The sequence below is a fragment of the Pteropus alecto genome, unplaced genomic scaffold (assembly GCF_000325575.1).
Source record: "Pteropus alecto unplaced genomic scaffold, ASM32557v1 scaffold222, whole genome shotgun sequence".
Classification (NCBI taxonomy): domain Eukaryota; kingdom Metazoa; phylum Chordata; class Mammalia; order Chiroptera; family Pteropodidae; genus Pteropus; species Pteropus alecto.
The window spans coordinates 3,815,798-3,832,211 of NW_006433716.1; the positions used below are offsets into that span (position 1 = coordinate 3,815,798).

Consider the following 16,414-nt stretch of genomic DNA (forward strand, 5'->3'; position numbering starts at 1 on the left):
TTTCATTAACCAATGAAACCATAAAAAAGAAAGAAAGAAAGAAAGAAAGAAAGAAAGAAAGAAAGAAAGAAAGAAAGAAAGAAAGAAAGAAAGAAAGAAAGAAAGTATTCCTCAACCCTTCCTCTATTTCCTGGCAGGGTGAGATGCTCTTTCTTATGTGATTCTGTAACATCTTCTTTATAATATTTAATTAACTATCTGTTTATTTTCTATTCACACACACACAAACACACACGCTTGGAAATCCTATGAAGACAACAGCTGTGTCTTATTTACCATCCAATCTATGTCCAGAGAAGATGTTGGGCCCCAGGTATTTAATATTTTTATTCCACTGGAAAAACTATCCAGTTTACCTGACAAAAAACCTCCCCATACGATCCAAGTCAGCCCTTTTATTCTGATTCCATGCAAATAATCTTCTTATTACAGGACTTCCCTTGAAGTTTTTCTATTAGAAAATAATTCTCTGGTCATGTTGATTTAAAAATGCAAGTTACATTTATCATTGTTTTTTAAATTCATATATTAGTTAATCCCTGCAAGATGGATTCATTTTTAAAGAACAGTCTAACCCAGCTTCTGATTTCACAGACAATGAATAATGCCCTATGTAGCCAGTTGGCCTCTCCTGGTAATAACTTGACCTCATAGCATCTCATTCAATTTAAACTTCAATCCTATGAATTGGCATTGTGTGGTTTGTTTTATTAGTGATTCACTAACGGATAGTAAAATACTTCCTCGTTAATGGTTGGTGGAAAACGATTATTATTTTCCTTTAATTGTTTGCTTTCAAAAGATTTACTACTTTAGTAATTTTATTATGTATTGGGCCAAAAATAGGTACAGTGAAATACATTTCCAATTTTATTGTAAGATTTAAGAGTGGAATTCTATTTCATATATACCAATTCAATTTACACAAATATAAATCTGTTCTGCAAAATAAGCATTTCATAAAATGACTAATGCTTATAATATATTGACTAAATTTATAATTGTACCTACATTTCTATTGTAATATAATATTTATAATAAGATACAGTACTGATAGCGAAAAACTCATTTCTTTCATTGTCTGTGTTCCTTCACAAGCAGAGGGGTTAGTGCTTTTTAGACATCATTCCTTTAATTATGTTTGTAGCTCTTAAAAGTGTATCACATCATAAAATTAGTCACATCAAAACTAAGGACTTCTTCACTGGTATTGTTCCATGCTGCCTTCTACTCATCCCAGCTCTCCATCACACACATACACACAACACACACACACACACACACACACACACACACACCTCCTTTCCCAATCTCTGACAATCTTTACAAAAGTACACTAGGCAATAGGCATGTTTTTAAATTTATAAGCATATATTTCTTGCTCCCTGAATGTTTAACTGAAACAGGCTGTGATTACAAATGCCAAAACTGTGATATTCCTGGTTGCCTCATTAAGCTGCCTGGGCTAAGTAAAGTTGGGCATCATTTATTTCTACTGGACCATCATCTCTCCATACTCTTTTCCAGGAAGAAAATATTTGAAATGGATGTTTTAGCCAGAAAGATTAATCTAAACCGAGAACAGTAGTTCTTTTTCTTTTAAAGGAGCTAGTTAAAGGGGTTCCAGACAAAATTTTCTCAAGAACTTTAAAACATACTAAAAAATTTAAGTTTTCATCTTCCAATAATTTTTCTTGGCGTTCATTTCTCGTGATCCATTTTCTTCATCACACCTCATCTCCTTGTTTTGAATGGGAGATTGGAAAGCTAACCAGCAGTGCCTGAGAAGTGCATGAGCTCCCTCTTGTGGGTCTTGGAAATCATTGGTGAAACTTGAAGATCCAGCACCTCAAAGTCCATCTTTTGGCAAATTTGTAATTAAGTCTTTGTCTTTAAGAGAAGGCCTGGTGCCCTGTCCCACCCTCACCAATGGAACAATCCCCATTTCAAGCTATGCTTAGCTGTTCCAGGGACTTCCTCTGACTCTTTGAACAATCCTAAAATTATGATCATGCGTAAAAAGTAAATTTTATAAACTTAATTGTGACAATAAAAGCCTACAATTTGCTTCACTAAATTCACATTTTACAAATTACGTTCAATTAACATTTTTTCATTTGACATAATAACTCTGAAAATGTGGTATTAGCATTCTCAGTTTCAGATTTGGAGTCAGCAGGAGAAAAACACAAACTGAATCTTCTGGTACCAAATTTAATGCTCTTTCCATCTTACCCCATCCTTGCCCTTCTACATTTGCAGTTCTTCCTCTCAAGATGAGAATCTTTCTAAAGTCTCAAAGTCTCAGATCACTGTCCCAAAGTCTCTTACTTCAAAACTTTCAGGCCAGATAAATGATCGCAAAATTAAAACAAAAAATCTGGCTTGGAAGCCAGATGTTTTTAACTCTTAAAATATGCATCAGTTAATACCTGTCTCCACAATGACAATATTTTGGAAGAAAAATTTAAGATAATTTTAGTAAGTACGGGACTGCATTTGGAGACAAAGTGAAAGTCTCTCAAAAATTCAAAACTTAAAGTTTCCACTCTTGTATCCTTTGTGTTTGATTAAGCAGAAACAACTAGTGAAATTTGGGGAAACTAAGTTGAAATATTATTTATCCAAACAAGGTCATTGGCTCACTCTTAATCAAATGATAAATAATGCCTGTTACACACTAGGAAATGCATTACAGGCTTATTATAGAGAGATAAGTAAAATTTTACTCATACCTTTATTCCCCCAGTCTAATTCATATCTTCTTGCAACCAGAAAGCAGTATTTTAAAAACCAATTCTTCCATTTATTAACTGTGCCCTTGGGTAAGTTACTTAAACTCTGAGAGTTTCTTTGCTTGTAAAATTAATGTAGTAATAGAACTTACCTCATAGGGTTGTAGTAAGGATTAAATGACAATGCATGAAAAGTACTCAACAGTATCTAGTACAGATTAAGTAGTCAACAAATGTAATTCTTAATAGTACTATTAGTATTATTAATCTGTGAGCTCTGTAAATGCCTCAGTTATTGCTACTTTTATCCCATTCCTGATATCCAAACACCTTGCTTACCTCTCTCTTTGCACATCCGTTGCCCTGGTCTCTGACTTTGTTCTTGATCTCTGCTGCCTTTTATCATATACTTTCGCCCTCAACAGTGATGACAGATAGTGTCCTGCTCAGCCTGCCAAGTTGACTTCTATTGCCTTGACCACTAGCCCTGCCACATCCTCTCTGGTATAGCTAACACTCCTAATCCTTACTGCACATGGACAACCTTATGCTGTTGCTCCTAGGTCCTATATAAAATTAGAACAAGAATATGGGCACCGACTTTTGAATCCTAAGTTTCTGCTTGATAAAGTCTTTTTTCATACTTTTCAAATATCAGGACCCAATTTATGTCAACTCAACAGAAACCTTAACAACACAAGATGTCATTTAGTCACTCACTCCATTCATTCCTTCATTCGTTCATTCATTATTTATTTAGGAGCAACTTAAGATGAAAGAGCCTACTGCAACGAGAGTGACGATCGCCCCTACTTTCTTCTTCCTTATCACCAACCATACTTGTGGCTCAAACCAGCACAAACAGGTAGAGGAGTGAATTCCCATGACATAGCATGCACATGGGAGAAGAGAAAATTTCAAGGATACAAGAGGATGCCATAGATTTATCTGGCCCGGAAGGAAAGATCAAACTCCAGGAAAAGGAGGGACATGAAGCAGGAATTTCAGGAGCATCAGAAGAACTAACAAGAGCTGAGATAGAAGCAACTAGGGGTGAGAGCTGTAAGAAACAAAAAGGGGACATTGCTGCATAGTAAAGATCCGTTCTGAGATTACAGTGAGATTTGGGCAGTGAGGCCCCACATTCTTTTCAATGAATAGAAAAGAATTTGCTAGATAGAAGCAAGCCATGACTACTTTCTCATGCTATTACCTCTATTTCATTCTGGTTTAGATTGAATCACCAGGAACCTTGAATAAATAGCTCTTTGACAGGATTACAAAGATATATTTCCATAACCACTTTCATCGCAGCAATATTTACAATAGCCAAGAGGTGAAAATAACCCAAATGTCCATCAATGAATGAATGTGATAAAGAAAATGTGGTACATATATATAATGGAATACTATTTAGCTTTTAAAAAGACAGAAATCCTGTCAAATGCTACAACACAGAATTAAGCTTGAGGACTCTATGCTGACTGAAATAAACCAGTCACAAAAAGACAGATACTACATGATTCCACTTATATGCATTATCTTAAGTAGTCATAAAACTCATAAAAACAGAAAGTAGAATGGTGATTTCCAAGGGCTAGTGACAGGAGAGAATGGGGAGTTGGTGTTAAATGGGCATAAAGTTTTAGTTTTAAAAATAAACAAGTTCTGGAGATGTGTTGCACAACAGTGTGAGTATACTTAACATAACTAAATTGTTTTAAAGATCTTAACCATAAGATGGCAAATTTTATGTGTTTTTACCACATTTTTAGTAAAAAAAAGAGCTGCATGAATCTTCTTCAGCATTGTGTGTGTGTGTGTGTGTGTGTGTGTGTGTGTGTGTGTCTCCTTTGGCTGACAGAAGAGTAAATCACGGTGCTCAACCACCACAACTATCTCCAATAAAAGCAGCCTGTCATGACACCTTTATTGTAGGAGATGAAGTGGCAAGGGAGTCAGCCCATGGAGATAGCCCAGCTGGATGAAATGAAAGACAATCTTCTCTTTCTCCCTCCACAGAGAACTTACAGGTAACCACTGTGGACTGAAAATAGAGTGAGTGCCTGGTGCCAAGTTACAAGGATTAGAAGCATGTCCTATATTATAAGTTTGCAGCCCTCATTACTTATGATAACATGTGAGACTGCTTTGGAAATGATAAAAAAAAGTATTCATATCTTGTGCTATATTCTCCATCAGGACCCAAGTACCAACCATTCTTTTCAGTATGCCCATTGGAGATGTGGTTCATATATATAATGTACCAAAACCTTCTCTCTCTCTCTCTCTCTCTCTCTCTCTCTCTCTATCTCTCTCTCTCACACACACACACACACACACCTTTCTCACAACACACACACACACACACACTTCTATCCTAAAGTTTAACATCTCAGGAATCTTGAAAAGAAATTCTATTTCACCATTATGGTTACAACGCTGATAACTTATAACTCTGAGATAGTTAATCTCAATAATGGCTTCCTCATTTTTGTTGATGTTCTTGCTATTATTCTAATTTCAGATATGCTTATATTCATTTTATATAATGAGACACTCCAATTTGCTCAACTTCTGTTTTTCTTCTTGAGTCAAGACAGCAGGCATGAATGTCATTATCAGTGTATATCACAAGCTGGAACCTTTGGAGATGCAAAAGTCATTTTGTAAATTTGTACTAATTAAATTTTTCTGTCTTTATAAAGCCTCAATTGTAAATACTGATAATTTCTTACTGTCCTTTGAAACAAATTCCATTTTGGATTAATCACCTTAGAGCTCTTGGCAGCTTCATAAATTCTTAAGAGTGAAGTAGCAGGTACTCTGCAAAGCACTTTATAAACATTACTTTTTTATTCCTCACAGTAAGACTATGAGAAGGTTATTATCATTATTGACTCTGATTTATAAGTGAGAAAATTAAGAAATGTAGAAAAATGAAATAGCTTACCCAAAGTTACCAATAAGTAGAAAAGCAAAGATTTTAACGTATCTGACAACATACTCTATGCTTAATCAGTTTTACTGCCCATAAACCCACTATCCAAAGCCCTGCAAGAAAAACCAGCTTAACTCATTATTCATTTCACCAAAACAATACTGTAACCTCTTTGGTATATTTTAAGGTGCCCCAATGCATTCATTCATTTGTTCATTCATTTATTTCTTTATTTGCTCAATAAGCATTGTTCCAGGTACCAGGTGTACAGTTATATACATGCAAAGTTCCTATTCTTGTGTCCTTAGCGTCTGCACACATGAAAAGGCTCTCACAGTGCACTCTCTGTCTTTCACAGAAGAGTCAGAGAGCCATTGTAAAACAGAAAGTCTACATCATGTGCTAGAGAAAGAAGCAACCACTGCTCATGAAGAATAGCATTTTATCTATTTCTATTTACATCAAGGTTTACAGGCCCAACTTACCTAAGTTACATGAATTTTCACAAATATTCTCAAATACGTCCTATGATATGAGTTAGTCATGTGTATGTGGTCCTGTCTAAACTTTCTCTTTAAAAAACACATACTCCAACTCCTCAAGTATCTTCTCTGGCTGTGATTACAATCTTAAAGATCATTATCCTAGGATACAGTTGGAATTCTTTTCCCCTCAGTGCTTTATTTTTCATTTGCCCATTCACGACTTCAAAGACATTCCATATCCAGCAAATGGGCTTTTGCAAAACATGCAATTAGAAATTAAGTCAATATCTCGACAAATGGAGATTTATTTTTTTATCACAAAAGAGGTTTTTTGTTTTTTTTTTTAAGTTACAGTCTCCAAGTGGCAAACCTGGAAAAGCATCTCTTGTAAGTTCACAAGTCTTAAGATTTCAGAATCGCCAACCAGGCAACTTCCACGCCCCATTAAATGTGCAGACTTGAAAATCCTGGATGTACCCTGGTTTTATTTAATGAGGGTTGATGAGCTTTGCAATTATGCCATATAGTTCTTAGGTTTTGCTCTGAAAGAGTACCCATCTACTTACTGCCACTTAAAAAGTCTTACTTTCAGTATAATGTCTTTTTCGGTTAGTTTCAATTGGAAAGAACAGACAATATCTCACAGCACCATTTAACACAAACTCATCTACGAGTACACCAAGGAACAAGCAACCCTCTCAGTTTACAGTTAATGAATCAAAGTTTAAGACGACAAATTGGCTCACTGAGGCAAAATAGTTAATTAACTTTTAGTCAGAAATATTCATCCTGCTCTCCTGGCATAAACAAGTCTCATAAACTCTGTTTACTTGCTCAAGTATTTTTCTCCTCTTCTACATCCCTAGGCGTCATTCAGGGCTCTTAATATATCATGTCAGAGTAGCTTCATAATTTTAATCCAATTTTTTATATTTTCAGCCTCCGAGACAAAAAAAAAAATGCATCTCTTCATCATTAATTTAGGTTTTGTAAACACTGTAGTATAAATTCAAAAAGAAAAAAGAAAAGGAAAGAAAGACCTCCAACATGAAATTCTGTAGCCTCCATGACTTTGGATGCTAATTGAATCAGATGTTGTGTTTCTTAAAGTAAACACATTAATTCTAAATGTTGGGTTAGCTCAGGATGTTTAGCCTGTCTAAGGCTACAGACGAATGTTGTAGCAGTAGCTGGCGTGTCCAATTAGCAAAAAGGTTTAATGCTAACCACTCTACACCCTCTTGTCTCTGGTATTTTATAGATGCACAATTTCCTTAAAACAACATCTTAAATATTAGCTAAAAAGACCAACTATGTCGACAACTTTGATGAATATATACCTGAACAGCCATTACATTATATATTCCCTAACCACCTTTCAAAGTCACCTTTTGCTATTTTCCCCCAATTATCATGTTTCTTCTAGAGAGAGCACTCATACTTTCACTGAGAATGGCAATCTATTTGTTATCTTCTGTCACTGGCCTATGTTTTCTAAAGGAAGACTGTCTGGTACAGTGAATGCTTGCATTTAACAGCTGCTGACACTAAATGCTGCTTATATTTTGTTCTTTGCAGTATTGCCACAAAGTTGACTTTTTTTCCTAGCTCTGCACCAGATTTCTTAAACCTGAAGTCATCATCATTTTACAAGATGATTTTTCCAAAAACAAATTATAGGTTTATGCATTAAGTAAGTGTTGGACCTAAAATGGTGCTTATTTTTGGAAGTGACTCCTTTGTGTGTGTATGAAAAGTCAGGTTAATGCCTTTCTACAGACAGGGATAGACAGTATATTAGAGAAGGCAAACTTCAACTAAAATATAAATTATTTTCCGCAAGTTTATTTGCAAATTGACGTATTTTCCCACAAGTAAGTTAAACTTATTTTAATTTATGTAAATATTTAATTAATGTAAGTCAAACATTTTCCCATGAAACCAATCCTGAACATGATTTTATATTGTTTAGTTCAGCAAACCTGCATTGAATGAGGCATCAGGTGAAGTTCTAAGAGCCAGGCCTATTAAGATGAATAAGACAGAATGCTGTCCTCAAGGATTTACAAGGTAATGGGACAAAATTAATTTTTATGAGAAATCCATTTAAAGCTTTCACTCTACAGGTGGACTCCTCATATCCCTCCACCTACCACCTGAAGCAAAGACTCTGCTGTATATAATTCAATGCAGTGTGTAAGTGCATAGGGTGTTAGTTAGCAAAAAGTGCACTCTTCCAAGAAGGAGAAAGTGATGGGAGTATGAATACATAGGAAGGATTCCTGAAGATGATACCTCAGTTGCATTATGAAGGATGGGGAGAATTTATTAAACCGGAGAATTTATTAAACCAAAGAATGCACAGAAAACTGTGGGATTCAGACCAACATCATCGACATGAACTGGGAACTTGTTAGAAATGTAAATTATTCGACTCTGTGTCAGAGTGACTGAATCAGAACCTCTGAGGGAGGGAGTCTCAGTTTTAACACGACTTGAAGTTGATTCTAAGGCTTGAAAACCACTGTATTGAGGCAAGTTTTCAGACGACAGAGCAGGAGGAGGGGCTAATGATTTTTCGTTGAGTGAATTATGTAAGCAAACACTTGGAGTAGTTTAGCAGATCTCCCAGCTGCTTTGAGTATTGGTTATTAACAGCTCACAGCTGCACTCTCTTCTCCTGGGAATTATTCTCATTCTGAGAGGCGGTGCACCTGGGAATGCCTAGGAGGCTATGCTCTTTCCAAAAGTGGCCACAGCCAATGATGGACTGATATTGAGATATGAAAGGCCGGTCCTCTTACCTCAAAATAGAAAAACTCTGTGGTATAATTCATGCTCCAGAATTCCCCTGAGAACCAGCTGAACTCACATCTTGGCCTGGCTTCTTTCCCTGTCTTAGTCTGCTTTCCTCACTCCATTCCAGGTTTCCCCTGAGAGCAGTCTCTCAGTAAATCACTGACACAAGAATTTCTATCTCAGGTTGTTTCAAGGGAACCTAACCAAAGACAGTGGTAGACAGCATAAGAATGAATGAAGAACTGCAGGAAGTTTGCGTTGATGGAGCATAAAGCGTAAGTCAGAACAATGGGAGAAGAAGCTGAAAGAGTGAGAGAAGCCAATGCATGATGAAATTTGGGCAACAATCCATAAAAGCATCAACATTCACTCACAAACAGAGATTGAACTTCAATACATATAAAGTTTTAACACGAGTGAAGAGAAGGAAAATCACTCAGACCATGACCTTGTATTGCAAGGAAAGTACTTTCCTCATTGACAATAAATAATAATTTACATCCCACCTCTCACCTGGCATCAGAAATAAGAAGTCAGAGGCTGTGTGATCATAAGTAGAGACAGAGATTCTTAGAGATCTGGAAGGGAAAGGAGGACTGTTAAAGTGAAGAACTTGGGTAACTCTGTAAGTGATGGAAAATTATAAGGAAATGACGACACTGGGATGAGGAGAAATGATGGCAACTGAAGGAATGAGGTTTAATAAGGGAAACCATGGACTTCCTTTTCTCTTTCTCTATCTTTTTCAGCTTCTTTCCTCGACTCAGGGGGCTCCTGATAAAGTACTAGGGCCACATTTCCAATCTAGGGGAATTCAATGGCCATACACATTCTTGTCTTCTAAGAGCTTCTGCTTTTCTTTCATCTCCAGTGATTGTTTCTAACAGGGATCTCTTTCCAGTTTCGGAATCTGGTCAATACTCTAAGCTTCCTCCTTTCTGTTGCTCAAGTAAGCAGACTGCATAGAGAGCATGTTCTGAGGTTTGTTTGTTTGTTTTTCCTGTTAGCACAATAGAAAAATAGACCAGAGGCCTGCATAATATTATTTTTTTTGGCATTTTGAATGTGTGTCTTGTCCAGCATCCATTCCCTCTTATAATAGCAACAATCCTCAGTTTCCTTTTCAGGGTCCACACTGCCTTCATTCTCAATTTATTTGACCTGAAAAGGTCTCTATCACTAGTTCCAGCAAAGAAGGGGTCTCTTTCCATTGCACTCTATCCTGAAACACATGAATGGCTGGAGCGTCTATGGCTATATACAATGCTGCCACAAATAGAATCATGGTAGCACTACAGGTGGAATAAAAGATTGCTTAATCCCTGAACTTAGCATTTGAAGCCAAGTCTACCCTGGATTTTTCAGTATTGTGAAATATTAAATTCCCTTTTTTGCTTTAAACTACTTTGAAATGGCTTTTCTGTTCCTTTTGACAGAGTTCTAATTGTTATAAGATGCCTTATATTTTTAAAAAAGTAAATGTGACTGAACCTAATATTTTACTCTTTTATTGAAGGACTTTTAAATGTCTTCATCTTCCTTCTCACATTTATACATGATATCCCAAAAATATGTTCTAAGGAAAATAGTTTGGGATGTTGTGCCATACAAAATGTAAAAAGAGAAGCTTCATGGTCACAAAAATGTGGAAATTACTCCTTTCAACAAAATTAAATTGGTCTCTTTACTTCAGGACTTCTCAGAGTCTTTAAAATAAGATTTATGTGCTAAACCTCCAAGGGAGAGTCATACTAGGCCTAACTCCCCCAATGTGTTTGGCTGTGGAAATCTTATTTTCATTTAGTAATTATGGGACAAGATTACATAAAATACATTTCAGAAAATGGGGATCCAGCTAGAATTCAGACATTTCTGTTCCAAACTTCTTAGCAGTTAGGGTTTTTTGATTCTCCACCTGAGTTTTTTGATCATTCCATCTGGTGAGCCTCAGAAGGGCTCTACATGAGAACAAGTTTGGAGAAAAAGTTTGCTGACCAAAAAGAGGTATACATATGTGTACTTTCCAACGCTCCAATATGGAACAAGATTTCATCACCTTTGGACAGATTATAGGTTTCCAAGTAATATGGACATTTACCTTCATTGCTTCATGTGGCATACATTTCTTGAACTTAAGGTGAATGAATATATCCACAAAAACTTCTGAAACATATCAACTTCAAAAAAACAAAAAACAAAAAACAAAAAAATAAACTCTACCCAGAAAACTATCACACCAATTAATTATCTTGACTATATCTGAGCAGAAGAGATTTTTAGAAGTCACTTACAAGGTTTTGGCTCTACTTCCTGAAATGTTTTTGATGGGCTTTTAATGTTTTAAAAGTCTGACATCTGCTCTTGAAAATGAAATACTGTTTGTCAGCAAGCTACAGTTAACTCATTTAAATAAGTAGGTAATTTGTTCCTTTAGAAAACAGTTGAAAGCATTCACTGACATTTGAGTAAAAAGAAAAACTGAGTAATTTGAGGGTGAGGGAGGATCGACTCTTACACACCATCTCATCTCAGGCTCTCTGAATGAGACAAATTGGACACATGAGGGCAGACTGCTTTGGTGTCTCCAGTGAAAAGGAACAAATTGCAAATGATTCTCTTTTACTACCTGACTTACTGAAAAGAGGCCACAATGTGAAGATCTAATTCCTCTGTGTGGCCTTCTGCATTTACTTTAAAGAGACGTATCATCTAGAGTCTCTCTCTGAACCTCACGCTTCCTTCCATGCATCAAAGGAATGTTCTTATTGTCGATAAATATAATTCAGACACTTTCTTCCAAGAGTTTCTCAGTCAAGACAAGGCCTCCTCCAATAATCTTGTGATGCAGTTTTCTGGACCAGATCAGAGATTGTTCTATTTTTCTCTAGCCTTTGGTACTACCTATAGTCTATCTAATTACTCCACAGCTTAGACACACAATCAATATCTGGTCAGGGAAACAGAAACCATCATAACTCTCCAAAATACAAAGGATTTAATACAGGCAATTGGTAACAGGCACTTGATGATTAAAAGAGGGAAAGGGGAGCCCTGAGGTAGCTCAGAGAGAAAGCAATTACCACTCTAAGGCTAGAAGAAGAAAAGGAAAAGATAGGGGCTACAATAATCTAAGAGCTTTGACCTGGAGCCAGTGGAGTTGGTGCTCAGGCCTCTGAGGCAGGGGTGCACTGTTGGCTGTAGCTGGTACCTCTGAGTGGGTCTGAAGACACTGGTGCTTTCTTAGAGTGCTGGAAGTAATTAGAGGTTAGAACCAACTTTTGCTGCTAGCGCCTACCTGCCACTGTCTTGGAACAGATAAAAAGGGGAGAGCGGTCCCTTCTCTCCTCCTCATATTTCCTGGTTTCTCTCTCGTGTCCCAATTGGCAGATTGTAAAAGAGAACCCCCTTCACTAAGGAGTCTTGAAAATGTAGTGTGCAGAGTTCCATAGCAGTGTCACAGAGGGCACACAAAAGAGTTAACTTGGAGCTGAGAAAAACAGTTAAATAGCCAGCCCGACATCAAACTTCTCTCTCCTGCATAGCTAGCTCCAACGTCTACTCTTCACCCTCCTGGTCCAAATATAACCAGAAGAAGTAAATGTCATTACAGCCTTCCCTAAGCACCAAACATCGAGTGACTTGTTCTGGATCACAATGCTGGTGTCATAGTCATGACAAATCCCCCTAAGGGAAAAGTGACTGAGATTGGATAAACTGCCTAATCTCACTGACAATTTCCTCTTCTAGGATAACTACATCTAGCTTGAAGGTAGGAACAAGTATACAAATAGGTCATCTGAGTAAAGGGCTTAGCGCACTGTCTGTTCCATAACAGATACACAGTGAATATTAGTTGACTTCCTTATTTTCCTCCTTTAATCCTCATCCTTCCTTTTGCAATGAGAGGCTTCGTACCTTGTTACTGGAATTTCAGGCATCAGTCAACACCTGAGAGGGGTCCTGGCAGAGAAATGTTTCCTTTTATCTAGAGAGGTTTTACTCACCCAGCAGGTGAAAGTCTCAAGAGTTCTAAGGAAGAGATACACAAATTGCTTTTAAAAATAAATTTGTTGTAAGAATACAAGGGAAATAGAAAGAAAGGTCTTAGAAGAATAATTTCCTACTCAGGAATGTGTGGAAGAAACATAAGACATGGAGAAAATCTGCCTAACTTTGTGAGGGACAACAGCATTTGCTTAAGTGACCTGCCTTTTCTTCCCTTAATTGGCATTTGTATTTTCCCCAAATTGAGGATTTCAATGGGCCCTTTTGCCCCACTAGGTATAAAGTATTGCTACTGAGCAGAGTTCACACCAAGTCATCTCCAAGATTATTGACCTCTCAAACTCAGATATGGGGGACAAAGGAAAGGAGGAGAAACTATGCCTATATTTCTAAACTGAACGATTAACTAAATATAATATTATTCACAGAAATAGGGAAAATAGTGATAGGGCTTGCTTATGGTGAATTAGTTGTAGAAAAGTTGAAAAAGTTGCTTGTGGAATATCCAAACACATGTGAATTATCCAAATGCATGATATAGAGGTAATAGCTTAAAATCAGAGAATGAATGAGGGTTTTTTTTTCTGTTTTATTTTGTTTTGTTTTTAGTATAATGATTACTAAACTTTTCGGTATCATTGATCACTTTGAGCATCTAATGACAGCTATACCACAATGAGATAAAAGTGTATAGATGTATATACAGCTAAAATCACATATATACTTTTAGAAGATTTTCAGAATTCCAGGTAAAGTTCCATCTCCCCACCTCATCCAGTGTAAAAATGTAAAACAGAGAAGTCTGAGCACTCAATCTGTATTGCATTAGAATTTAATCTTTTCTCCTCTCATAATTCACCTTCCTCATCCCAAACAAACTAAAATTTTGTATGCCAAATCTCTTATTGCCTAGCAATGCTTTTGAGAGATAACGAGAAACAAAGCAGGGTAATTCAATGATAAGAGTTTCTAACCATTGCCAGCAAGAAAATGACCCAAGGTGTTCATTTTCTCAATTACTGTAATGCTCATTTTCTTGTTGGATGGGCAAGTGCTCGAGCAAACCTTGAGGCTATTTATATATATCCTGACATATACAGTGAGCTCCAAGCCCAGAGACAGCAGCTCGCAAATTATATTCCACTGGTTAATGTGCAATCCTAAATTTCCAGGCTTGATGGTCCAAAGAGGCTCCCTGCTATGTGAGATAATGAATAGGAAATCGTTGGAATAATTAGCCAAGTCAGACCTCATAGGTCTACCTGTAAAAAAAAAAAAAAAAGCCTATCGTTTAGCAGAATTAGAGATTGAAAGATGGAGTGTAAAGAAGGAACACTATAGTCACAGTATAGTCAAATATTTCTTTTTGTGTCTCCATTGAATACAATGCTGCACATCTCAGATCCTCCTTCAGGGTACCAGGACTTATTCCTATTACACCAGTCACTAGACGTTCTATCTCTGCAGTCAACCTTCTTCAAAATTTGCCCAGATGAAGATAGCTGTCCTGCTCAATGTCAGACTGTCTTCCCAGAAAAGGAGGTGGGAAACTCACATTTAATGACTGGTCAATGCCAGATTATAAAGGCCTTCCCCACCCCACCCGATCAGAACAAGATCAACCAAGAAGGGCCAACACATCTTCAAAGCTCCCTAAGAGTTTGACTGAACCTTTGGTTGAGACCACGTTACAGACCAACCTCTCTCTCTCTGCCATTCCTCATACTTTCCCTGGGAATACTCCCTAATAAACTTCTTATACACTAACAGTTATCTGAATCTGCTTCCCAGAGACTTCATCTTGCAGCAGTGTCAGATCACACATCAGTGTCGATTACTATAAAGAAATTTCCTTGACACGAGGAAGAGTCTATTTAATTCAGCTTAACAAATATTTTTGTATGACTACTATGTGCAAGGGAAATTTAGACTATATCAAAGGAAATTTTTCCTTGAGAATTTCCCTTGAGATTTTTTTAAATTGTTGTTTATTTGTTGATTTGGTTTGCTCTTGTGAATCAAATATACACAGACGCTAATGTCTAAGGTGATTCTTCTGAGTAAATTCACCTCCTTTTAGCTTTTCTCATAGTTTAAACTAAAAAAAAAAAAAAAAAGCCACAAGCTTTAAAAAATGTACCCCAAAAGAGAAATGGTTGATGATAAAAGTCAATATTTCTATGTTACATCTGAAGTATATTTATGTGTACAGCTTGACAATAAATTCAAATAGATCAGAGGAAGGCATAAAAAAACTTTATACATCATCCATAGAGGTGATTTATGGTGTAAATACCATTATATTTTGTCAACAAAATATAGGACTCCACAACCTCTATTAACTATAAAAACCGAGAGTGGAGGCAAACTGCCTGAATTATGTATGGTAAAGTATGGCCCACTTTTCAAATGTTATATGAATAATGCAGGTGGACCCCTTAAGCAAACCTGGTATATGAAAAAAAGGAAGATTACTATAAAGGATAGAGAGTGATTTAAAAAAAGTTCACTACACGGTTTTTTAAACATTTCATGAAAAATATGTACCAAATTTTATTTTATTTTATTTTTTTAATTTTTTAGGTGAGGCAACCCTTGGTTGACTTCACAGATTGCAAGGACCTTGTCAGCTTACAATCCCTTATTTTTTTATTTTTTTATTTTTTGCGCCTATAGCACCTGGTCTTCCTAGGTGGTCTCCCATTCATGTACTAACCAGGCCTGATGCTGCTTAGCTTCCGAGATCAGACGAGATCAGGCTTGTTCAGGGTAGCATGACTGTAGATCCAAATTTTAAAACATATTTATATAGTATTCAACTTTTATCAGCATTATCTTGTAGATCTCTGATTTGAAACCTCCATTTTGTCCCTATCTTGTTTATTATAAATTATAAATTATTATATTATAAATTACAACATTGTTTTCATTTTTAAATTGTGGTATTATGACTTATAATAAGAAATATGTATATTTGGTCTTGGACTCCTTTCTGGCACAGAGCTCCTAAAACTTTTGAAATTTCCTAAGTGTTGAGAACATAAGGTACCTCTTGTTATGTTAATACAGTGAATTTTGGAAAGCACCTACGGATGGGGGCTGGTTTCCAGGAGAACCAACTATGTGTTAGAGGGTTGGAACTTTCAAATCTACTTCTGTGACCTCCTGGAGGGGAGAAGAGACTGGAGGCTTAATCAATCACCAATGGACAATAATTTAATCAATTATGCCCATGTAATGAAGCTTTCATAAAAACTAGAAAAGATGGGGTTCAGAGTTTCCAGGTTGGTGAACGTGTAAATATTTGGGGAGAATAGTGCACTCTGAGAGAATATGGAAGCTCTGAGTCCCTTCCCACACACCTGGCCCTATGCATCTCTTTTATCTGGCTATTCCTGATTTATATCCTTTTGTAAACCGGTAATCTAGTAAGTAAAACATTCCTCTGA

The 16,414-nt window shown here is 36.5% G+C and overlaps 1 pseudogene; it reads right to left on the reverse strand.

The window, feature by feature from the left end:
• Positions 1-15,632: 15,632 nt before the first annotated feature.
• LOC112477002 lies at positions 15,633-15,751 on the reverse strand (annotated as a pseudogene).
• Between the last annotated feature and the right edge of the window lie 663 nt (positions 15,752-16,414).